An 8394-nucleotide genomic window follows, 5' to 3' on the forward strand; every position below is an offset into this window, starting at 1 on the left:
CCGAGAGGAGGCCGGGGGGGACTCCTACCTGCCGCGAGTTTCCAGGCCTGAGGCCTGCCTGTGCGCTCAGCTACCCGGGTGTCTCTCCTCTTCGCCCCGCAGCCGCTCTCCAGTCACCGGCAAGCACCAGCCTACCACTCAGCACACCGCCTCAGGATTTCAAAACGTCAACGTAGCTCGACTCTGCCAATGACAGGCCAGGAACCTATCAATCAGAGGTGACTCGGTATGAACAGACCAATCGAGGGCGGAGGAGGGGCACCCAGCTAAAAAGCTCCCCAGCAAGTCGCTCAAGAATAAGGTGAGGCGTGAGGCATGCTGGGAAATGTAGTTTTCTAGGGCTGAAGGTGTAACATTGAGAACGTTGTCATCTCGTCCTGCTGGCTAAGGGCCAGGCAGGAGAACAGTTAGGGGGTTGGATGAGATTAACCAAGGGACTATGGAGAACGAGGGAGTATAGCTTAATGGGAGGGGATGGAGGGAAATAGCCACGGGGCTGCAGTGAAGGCAAAGGGATGGTGGGGAGGTAATAATAGCTAGGTTGTGTGGTAAGAACTGAGAGGGTGAGTAAGAAGGAAGATGGTGATAGCAAGTTAAAATAGGTATTTGTAAAGCTTCTGCTGTTAGACTGTCCCATTGCACCTTCAGTTAGCAATGACTATTTGTGTGTGGAAAGCCCTGGACCCTGGTCTGCCATCTTTTAGTCAGTCTCCGGACAGCGTGTTTCCCCTTTTCATCTCTTTCACTTGCTGTGATTTGCATCTCTACGTCTTTACTGAATGTAGGCTTGTCTGCACTGAGTTTGAAAAATGCACTGTATTGTGTCCCCTTGACATGGGTATGGCTTTGTAGGCTGAACCAGATCTTGAAGGTTGAGGGCTTCTTTACATGCTTCTGTCTCGTTAGCAAATCCACAAACACATCTGAAGTACGTGTGAGGTAAAGCAGTTCCTTCATATGCGTCAGAACATCATTAATTTGCACCCAAAATAACCATGGTCTTGCCCTGCCTATGAGTGGAAATCTAATATCAGAATACTCTAGTGAGATCTGGTATTACTAAGAGTTCATTGTTTTATAAAAATTCACTATTAGATTATTTACTCAGATATTGGAGAATATTATAAATAAAACAAAACTACATGTCAGTGAAAAAATACTGTGAGATATAGCAGTATCTTTCAACCTTTTAACTGACTGATTACTTCATAATTTGCAGAATCTGACAATCAATAATGGGTTTCCCAGCAAATGGTGGAAATAGCGAGGTTCTGCTTTGGGCATTAGATGTGAATGCTTAGAGCCACTATTGAAAGTGGCCCCTAAGGTGCGTGTTGTAGGGAGGTAAAATTCTGCATAAACAGAAAATAAAGGCAGTTGTGCATTCACCTCAGCCATGGTGCCCTGTGTCTCTACACTGCTCTAATAAGGCAGTGTAAGTGAACATAAATAATACTTGACCTATAGTGTTAAACAAAGTAATCCATTGTGGGAGGGAAAATCTTGTATCTCACAGGTATGAAATCAGATTTACACGTGAATTGTCAAACTGAACCATTCAGCACCACTGGCCAAGATAGTCTCTCTGTCTGTTGTCATCAGAAGACCTGCTCTGGCGGCATTAACTAAGTCCAGAGAAGGAAACAAGCAAGCACAGAAAGGTAGTTCAGGATGGTAGTGTGGTGCAGGCAAAGATCTGAATCCATTTATTATAAAGTTTAAAAAAACTGTCAAATTTTAAATAATGGAATTAATTCCATCTCGGGAACCTGCATATTATATACATACCACTTGACTTTTATTCTTGGTAACTCTCAATTGGCTATGTTTGACTATATGTCATATAGGGATATGGTTTAATTTACTCAGAAAACTGCAATAACCTCCCTTTACTAACTGTATAATTTGGTTAAAAATAAATGCCTTCTAATGACTCAGGCTAGGAAAGTTGGAATTGAAGTCACCACCTTTAAAAAAAAAAAAAAAAAAGTCACCCAGAGTGGAGCACACCTGCCAGATGAATGATTAGATCAGTTCATGTGAATGTGTGTGAGCTAAGATCAAGTGTATGTAGTCTCTTGGCCTATCCAAGGCCGTGATCAAGTGTGTTGATGTTTTTGGTCTTTTGGTCTCGAGATGAAAACCTTGTCTGTGTCTCTTGGACCTTGAAGTAAAAATATTATCTTAGTTATATCTATTGTCTTCTGAAAGCAAATATCTTTCTTTGCAGGTTATTACACTGGCATGTGCTTTGCAGCACCAGAGAAACAGCTTTTTTATTTTTACCAGGCCTCAGAAGGCTGGAAAATATTCTTCTTGCTGGCTATTCTTGTTCCAACAGTCACCGGCATCCTGGCTTATTACTGGTCACAGAACGGCTGGGATAACCATCCTTTAGCTCGGACACTTGCCTTTCATGCACTTCCACAGTCTGGTTGGCTGGCAGTGGCTTCTTCCATCAATACAGAATTCAGGAGGATTGACAAGTTTACTACTGGAGCACCAGGAGCAAGAGTGATTGTTACAGACACTTGGGTGATGAAAGTGACCACCTACAGTTTACATGTTGCCCAACAGCAGGACATTCATCTGACGGTGACAGATTCCAGACAGCATGAACTCTCACCTGATTCAAACATGCCCGTGCAGTTCCTCACCATCCGTGTTGCCAGTATTAATCCCTATGTGAAAGCTTTTGATATCCGGTAAAACATATTAACCTTGCAGTGTTATGCCATATAGTATATGCTATTTGTTGGTGGTTAGAGAAGCACATGTGTCATATCTGCTGTGGCTGCTGTGACGGATCCCAAAACTTTTAGAGTGTTGATACCTCCCCTTTGCTGCCCATGGAGAAAGTTGCCTCCAGTATCCTCAACATAGAGGGGGAAAATGTTGTTCAAGGAGATTGGTACTCTGTAAGCCAATGAAGGCATATTGGCCAATCAGAGGAACAAGTCACTCATTCCCAGAGCATGTTAAAGAGAGGGAAGCCACTAGAAGAGCTCTGAGTGTGGGATGGGGGAGAAGAGGGAACAGGGAACTTATCTGTCAAAATTGTTATAAAAATCAGCGACGCTAGCAAAATTGGCCATGATTCATCCATGATTTCCTTCTTCCTTTGAAACATACATAACACAACCACATTTCCTAAGCGTATCACAGTGACATATTGCAAGCAAACCTAATTTAAAGAGTGGACAAGTAGCTTTGGCCTCAAATTTAACCTGATTTTAAATTTAAAATCCTCTAGGTTCCATATAAGGAGAGATTAATAGGACTGGAACTTTCAGCTTGGAAAAGAGATGACTAAGGGCGGGGATGTAATGGAGGTCTATAAAACCATGATTGGTGTGGAGAGAGTAAATAAGGAAGTGTTATGTACGCCTCGTAACACAAGAACTGCAGGTCACCAAATGAAATCAATAGGCAGCAGGTTTAAAAAAAACAAAAGGAAGTATTTCTTCACATAATACACAGTCTGTGTATTATGTGAAGAACTCCTAGCCAGAAGATGTTGTGAAGGCCAAAATACTAACAGAGTTCAAAAAAGAACTAGATAAGTTAATGGAGGATAGGTCTATCAATTGGCTATTAGTCAGGATGGGCAGAGATGGTGTCTTTAGCCTCTGTTTGCCAGAAGCTGGGAAAGGGGGACAGGCGATGGATCACTTGATGATTACCTGTTCTGTTCATTCCCTTTGAGGCATTGGCATTGACCACTGTCGGAAGACAAGATCCTGGGCTGGATGGACCATTGATCTGACCCAATATGGCCATTTTTATGTTCTTAGTGAATGTTCTCTGGACTGTAAATACCAATTCTCTGTTTTCTCTATTGCTGTTTTTGTTTTACAAGTCACTGTTCATGTAGGAGCTAGATGAACCTATAGTTCTGCAGCAAAATGTAGTTAACAAAGGCTATTTTTAGTGATGCTGTCTCACAAATGAGTAAACAAACAAAGCCCTGTTGTTTGTTTTAATTCATGCTTCTAGGATATTTAAAACTATATATTTGAAAAGGTAGCTGATAGTGTCCATTTACATGGCTGAATCTAAGCTTCTAGTCTGTGGGACAGACTGTGGCTATAACTGACAGACCAAACTGTAAATGTCAGAGGGCTGTGAAGTCTAAACTAGAATAGCAAATATATTCAGGCCTGATCTAAGATACTAATCCATCAATTTCAGTGTAACGTTGTTTATTTACGGTGGCATCCGCTGTGCCTTGTCCAAACATTGAAAAAGGATGGTCCCTCCTTCTAGGAGCTTAGTATAAGGACAGTTAAGTAGATAGAGTTTAAGGAAAAGGCCACAGTAATGGACAATCTATAGACAAATCAACTTGACTTGCAGCATGACAGAGGTGTGTCTAAGAGAGATTTAAAAGTGTACTAGGCAGGACAGCTCAGGGAGGTCACAGGAAACATGAAGGAAGGCACAAGGGTGATTGTGTGAAAAGCTGACAAAGCTGGAACATTTGCAGAACTGTGGAGATTGTGGGGGGAATGGAGGAGCCCAATGCAATCCTTGACAAAGGAGTATAAGTAGAGAGGGGCAAATGTGTGTAGGGCTTTGAAGGTGGTGACACAAAGATGATTCATTACCTGATTATTTCAATTGTGTTTTAATGAGGCAATAGTAAAGTCACATCCACTGTTAAGAATCAGACACTTAACATCGGTAATTTTTTTCCAAAGAAATATCAGGGCTTTCCTTTTGTGGCTAAATAAACTATCACCAAGAATAGTTTTTATAAAATTAGAAAGTTCTTGTAATAAGAAAATGCAAAAATAGCAAATCTCCATAGTATAATATAGATGTAACATAACTAAGTCATAATAGGACAAAACTTCCCCTTCCCACTGTGTGCAGTATGGGTGCATACCCGCAGGCTGAGCTGCACCACTGTTGGCAACAGTGGAAAGTTTTTGTAAAAATTCACTTGTGTGAACAAGACCCCAGACATCCCATATATTCAGCATGAGAACCTAGAACCTTCTGCCCTGAACACACAGGCCTCTACCATTTGCACTGAAGGAATACCTCTACTTGCTATCAGCAACATTATCTTTAGCTATAATTCTTCATTTAGCAGTGCACTGGAGCAGCTCTCCAAAGGGCTGTATCATTCCTTTTTCACACCGTTGATTGATTTTTTTTTCAGTTTCTCTTACATATCTCTCCATTGACCCTCACACCCAGCCCCAGTTCCTACCATCCTGCTGCTGGCCAGCAGTGCTAAACAACACTTGGGCTTCCCTTTCTACTCTTGGTACCCTGCCTTTTTTGCTTCTCCAACCACTTCAAGGCTTCTTGCACCTGCCTGCAGTTGCAGCTCAGCACACTACTAGTTCGTTCTTCAGTACTCTACTCTCCTGCTGCTCCAGTTACCCCCTCCCCCCCCCGGCCCATTTCTGCTCATTAAACCCTTCTCAGCCTTCTCCCAGGTCAGGTGCATCTGATTGTCTATCCCTGAACTTTCAGAAAACATTGGGGCTTAGGGCATTTACCCACTCTGTAGTCTGCAGGCACCAGAAGATAGCATCACAAACACTTGAGCAGATGTGATTCCATTCAGCCAAGGGCAGTGGTGACACATTCTAGCCAGCACATTACAAATACATGTTATCCCAGGAATGTCTCATTTAAAGTATCTCGTAAGTGCAGTTCTCATGAACGATTCATTTTCCTTTTTAATTTTTTGCAGACTCCTACATATTGTAACTTTAACTGAGTAATATTCAGTGTGATTGCAGCCCTATATTAAAATATCACAGAAATGAAGGACTGGAAGGGACCTCAACCTCACAAGGCCCTTTAGTCCATCCCCCTCTGCTGAAGCAGGATTAATTTTACTTCATCATAGTATCAGAGGGGTAGCTGTGTTAGTCTGGATCTGTAAAAGCAGCAAAGAGTCCTGTGGCACCTTATAGACTAACAGACGTTTTAGAGCATGAGCCAACTACAAAACCAGTTTCTCCTCCCTTGGTTTTCACACCTCAGCTGCTAGAAGAGGACCTCATCCTCCCTGATTGAACTAACCTCGTTATCTCTAGCCTGCTTCTTGCTTGCATATATATACCTGCCCCTGGAAATTTCCACTGCATGCATCCGACAAAGTGGGTATTCACTGATGAAAGCTCATGCTCCAAAACGTCTGTTAGTGTATAAGGTGCCACAGGACTCTTTGCTGCTTTTACTTTATCATAGGTTAAATTGCCTATCAAAATGGTTCTCAGTCTACTGAAGTTAAGATGTAGTCAAAACAAGATGTGTTGTTTTCAGATACATATGATCACTATTTAAGCTTAACTTTTAAAGGCTGAAAAGCTGAGTACTAGAGACTATATCTCTGTAGATAAGAGTTTGATCTGTTAAATCAGCTTAGCCTTAGTATAGCCTTAGATTTCTTTCTAGTAATGGAAGAGTATTCTTTATTGGTTCTGGCTGTGACAGAATCAAAGAGCTACTTCTGTCCCTGCAAACTGCACTGTCCAAATAAGATTTCATCATGCTCTTGAAATTACAGTCCTAATGTAGGGATTTTGTGTTATAGGCTTCTGTTTCCTAGAAAGATCCAGCAGTAATTCCCTTTCACCGCCTGATTTTTCCTGTGTGCCATCACTGTTTAAAGCAAAATTGCTGTATCTCTGTGCTGCCTCAAAATGGGGGAAGAGCAGGTTTAAAAAAGAAAATCTTAGTTAAAGAACATGAGTAGCTCAGAGAATTAGCAATAGGATATAGAGCCTTTACTTCTTTGGCCTTGTCTATATTAGAACATTTTTTGCTATGGTTTCTCACTTTTGCTACCGCAGGTTCAGTTCCACTAGTGAGAACACATGAGAGCCTTTGTATAGACAAGTTACCCTCTACCACGAGTTTTAAGCCCCATGTTGTGGTGATCTGTGCTGAGCAGTGCTTAAAACAATGGTGGCCACCAGGAGCCATATCTAAACTAGCATTGCCACTGTGCCTACCACCTCTGGAGCTAAACTGGTGTTAGCAAGGGTGGGCAACTTCAGCAAAAATAGCCTAATGTGGACACAGTCAGTGTTGCTGGACAATAGTGATATAGAGTTGTTACCATCGAATGCAGAGATCAGCAACTTTTGGCACGCAGCTCGCCAGGTAAGCACCCTGGCAGGCCGGGCTGGTTTGTTTACCTGCCACGTTGGCAGGTTCTGCCGATCATGGCTCCCACTGGCCGTGGTTCGCTGTCCCAGTGGGCAGAAGGATGTGCTGGATGCGGCTTCCCGCCACCCTTATTGGCCTGGAACAGCGAACCGCGGCCAGTGGGAGCCGCGAGTGGCCAAACCTGCAGATGCGGCAGGTAAACAAACCGGCCTGGCCCACCAGGAGGCTTACCCTGGCGGGCCGCATGCCAAAGGTTGCCAATCCCTGATCTAATGGGTGTAGGTATAGCCTAGGTGAAACATGAAATCTCAGTTGTGTAACCCATAATTCTACATACAAAGCAGTACAATGGTTGGCACTAATTAACACTCATTTATTTATTTGAGGGCTGTCAAGCGATTAAAAAAATTAATTGTGACTAATCACACTGTTAATATCATTTAAATATTTTTGGATGTTTTCTACATTTTCAAATATATTGGTTTCAATTACAACAGAGAATATAAAGTGTACAGTGCTCACTTTATATTTATTTTTATTACAAGTATTTGCACTGTAAATAACCAATACAAGTACTGTAGTGCAATCTCTTTATCACGAAAGTTGAACTTACAAATATAGAATTATGTACCAAAAAAGCATTCAAAAATAAAACATTGTAAAATTTTAGAGCTTGCAAGTCCACTCAGTCCTACCTCTTGTTCATCAGTCACTCAAACACATTTGTTTAAATTTGCAGGAGATAATACCGCCTGCTTCTTGTTTACAATGTCACCTGAAAGTGAGAACAGGTGTTCTTGTGGGACTGTTGTAGCCGGCATTGCAAGATATTTCCGTGCCAGATGCGCATGCTTCAACCATCATTTCAGGTGACATGGGTCCATGTTGATGACGGGTTCTGCTCGATAACAATCCAAAGCAGTGTGGCCTGATGCATATTTATTTTCATTATCTGAATCAGATGCCACCAGTAGAAGGTGGATTTTCTTTTTTGGTGGTTCAGGTTCTGTAGTTTCCACATCGGAATGGTGTTCTTTTAAGACTTCTGAAAGCATGCGCCACACCTCATTCCTCTCAGAATTTGGAAGGCACTTCAGATTCTTAAACCGTGGGTCCAGTGCTGTAACTATTTTTAGAAATCTGACATTGGTACCTTGTTTGCATTGTGTCAGATCTGCAGTGAAAGTGTTCTTAACATGAACAACATGTGCTGGGTCATCATCCGGGACTGCTGTAACATGAAATATATGGCAGAAT

General features: G+C 42.1%; 1 protein-coding gene and 1 pseudogene across 1 annotated transcript in view; one reads left to right on the top strand and one right to left on the bottom strand.

The window, feature by feature from the left end:
- Positions 1–8394, bottom strand: part of TACC3 (transforming acidic coiled-coil containing protein 3) — a 62374-nt gene that overhangs the window by 46915 nt on the left and 7065 nt on the right. The gene's annotated exons all lie outside the window — the stretch shown is intronic.
- The window catches only part of LOC116818633 (transmembrane protein 129-like), a 25721-nt pseudogene that overhangs the window by 2643 nt on the left and 14684 nt on the right, over positions 1–8394 (top strand).

Source organism: Chelonoidis abingdonii, chromosome 5 (assembly GCF_003597395.2).
Source record: "Chelonoidis abingdonii isolate Lonesome George chromosome 5, CheloAbing_2.0, whole genome shotgun sequence".
NCBI lineage: Eukaryota > Metazoa > Chordata > Testudines > Testudinidae > Chelonoidis > Chelonoidis abingdonii.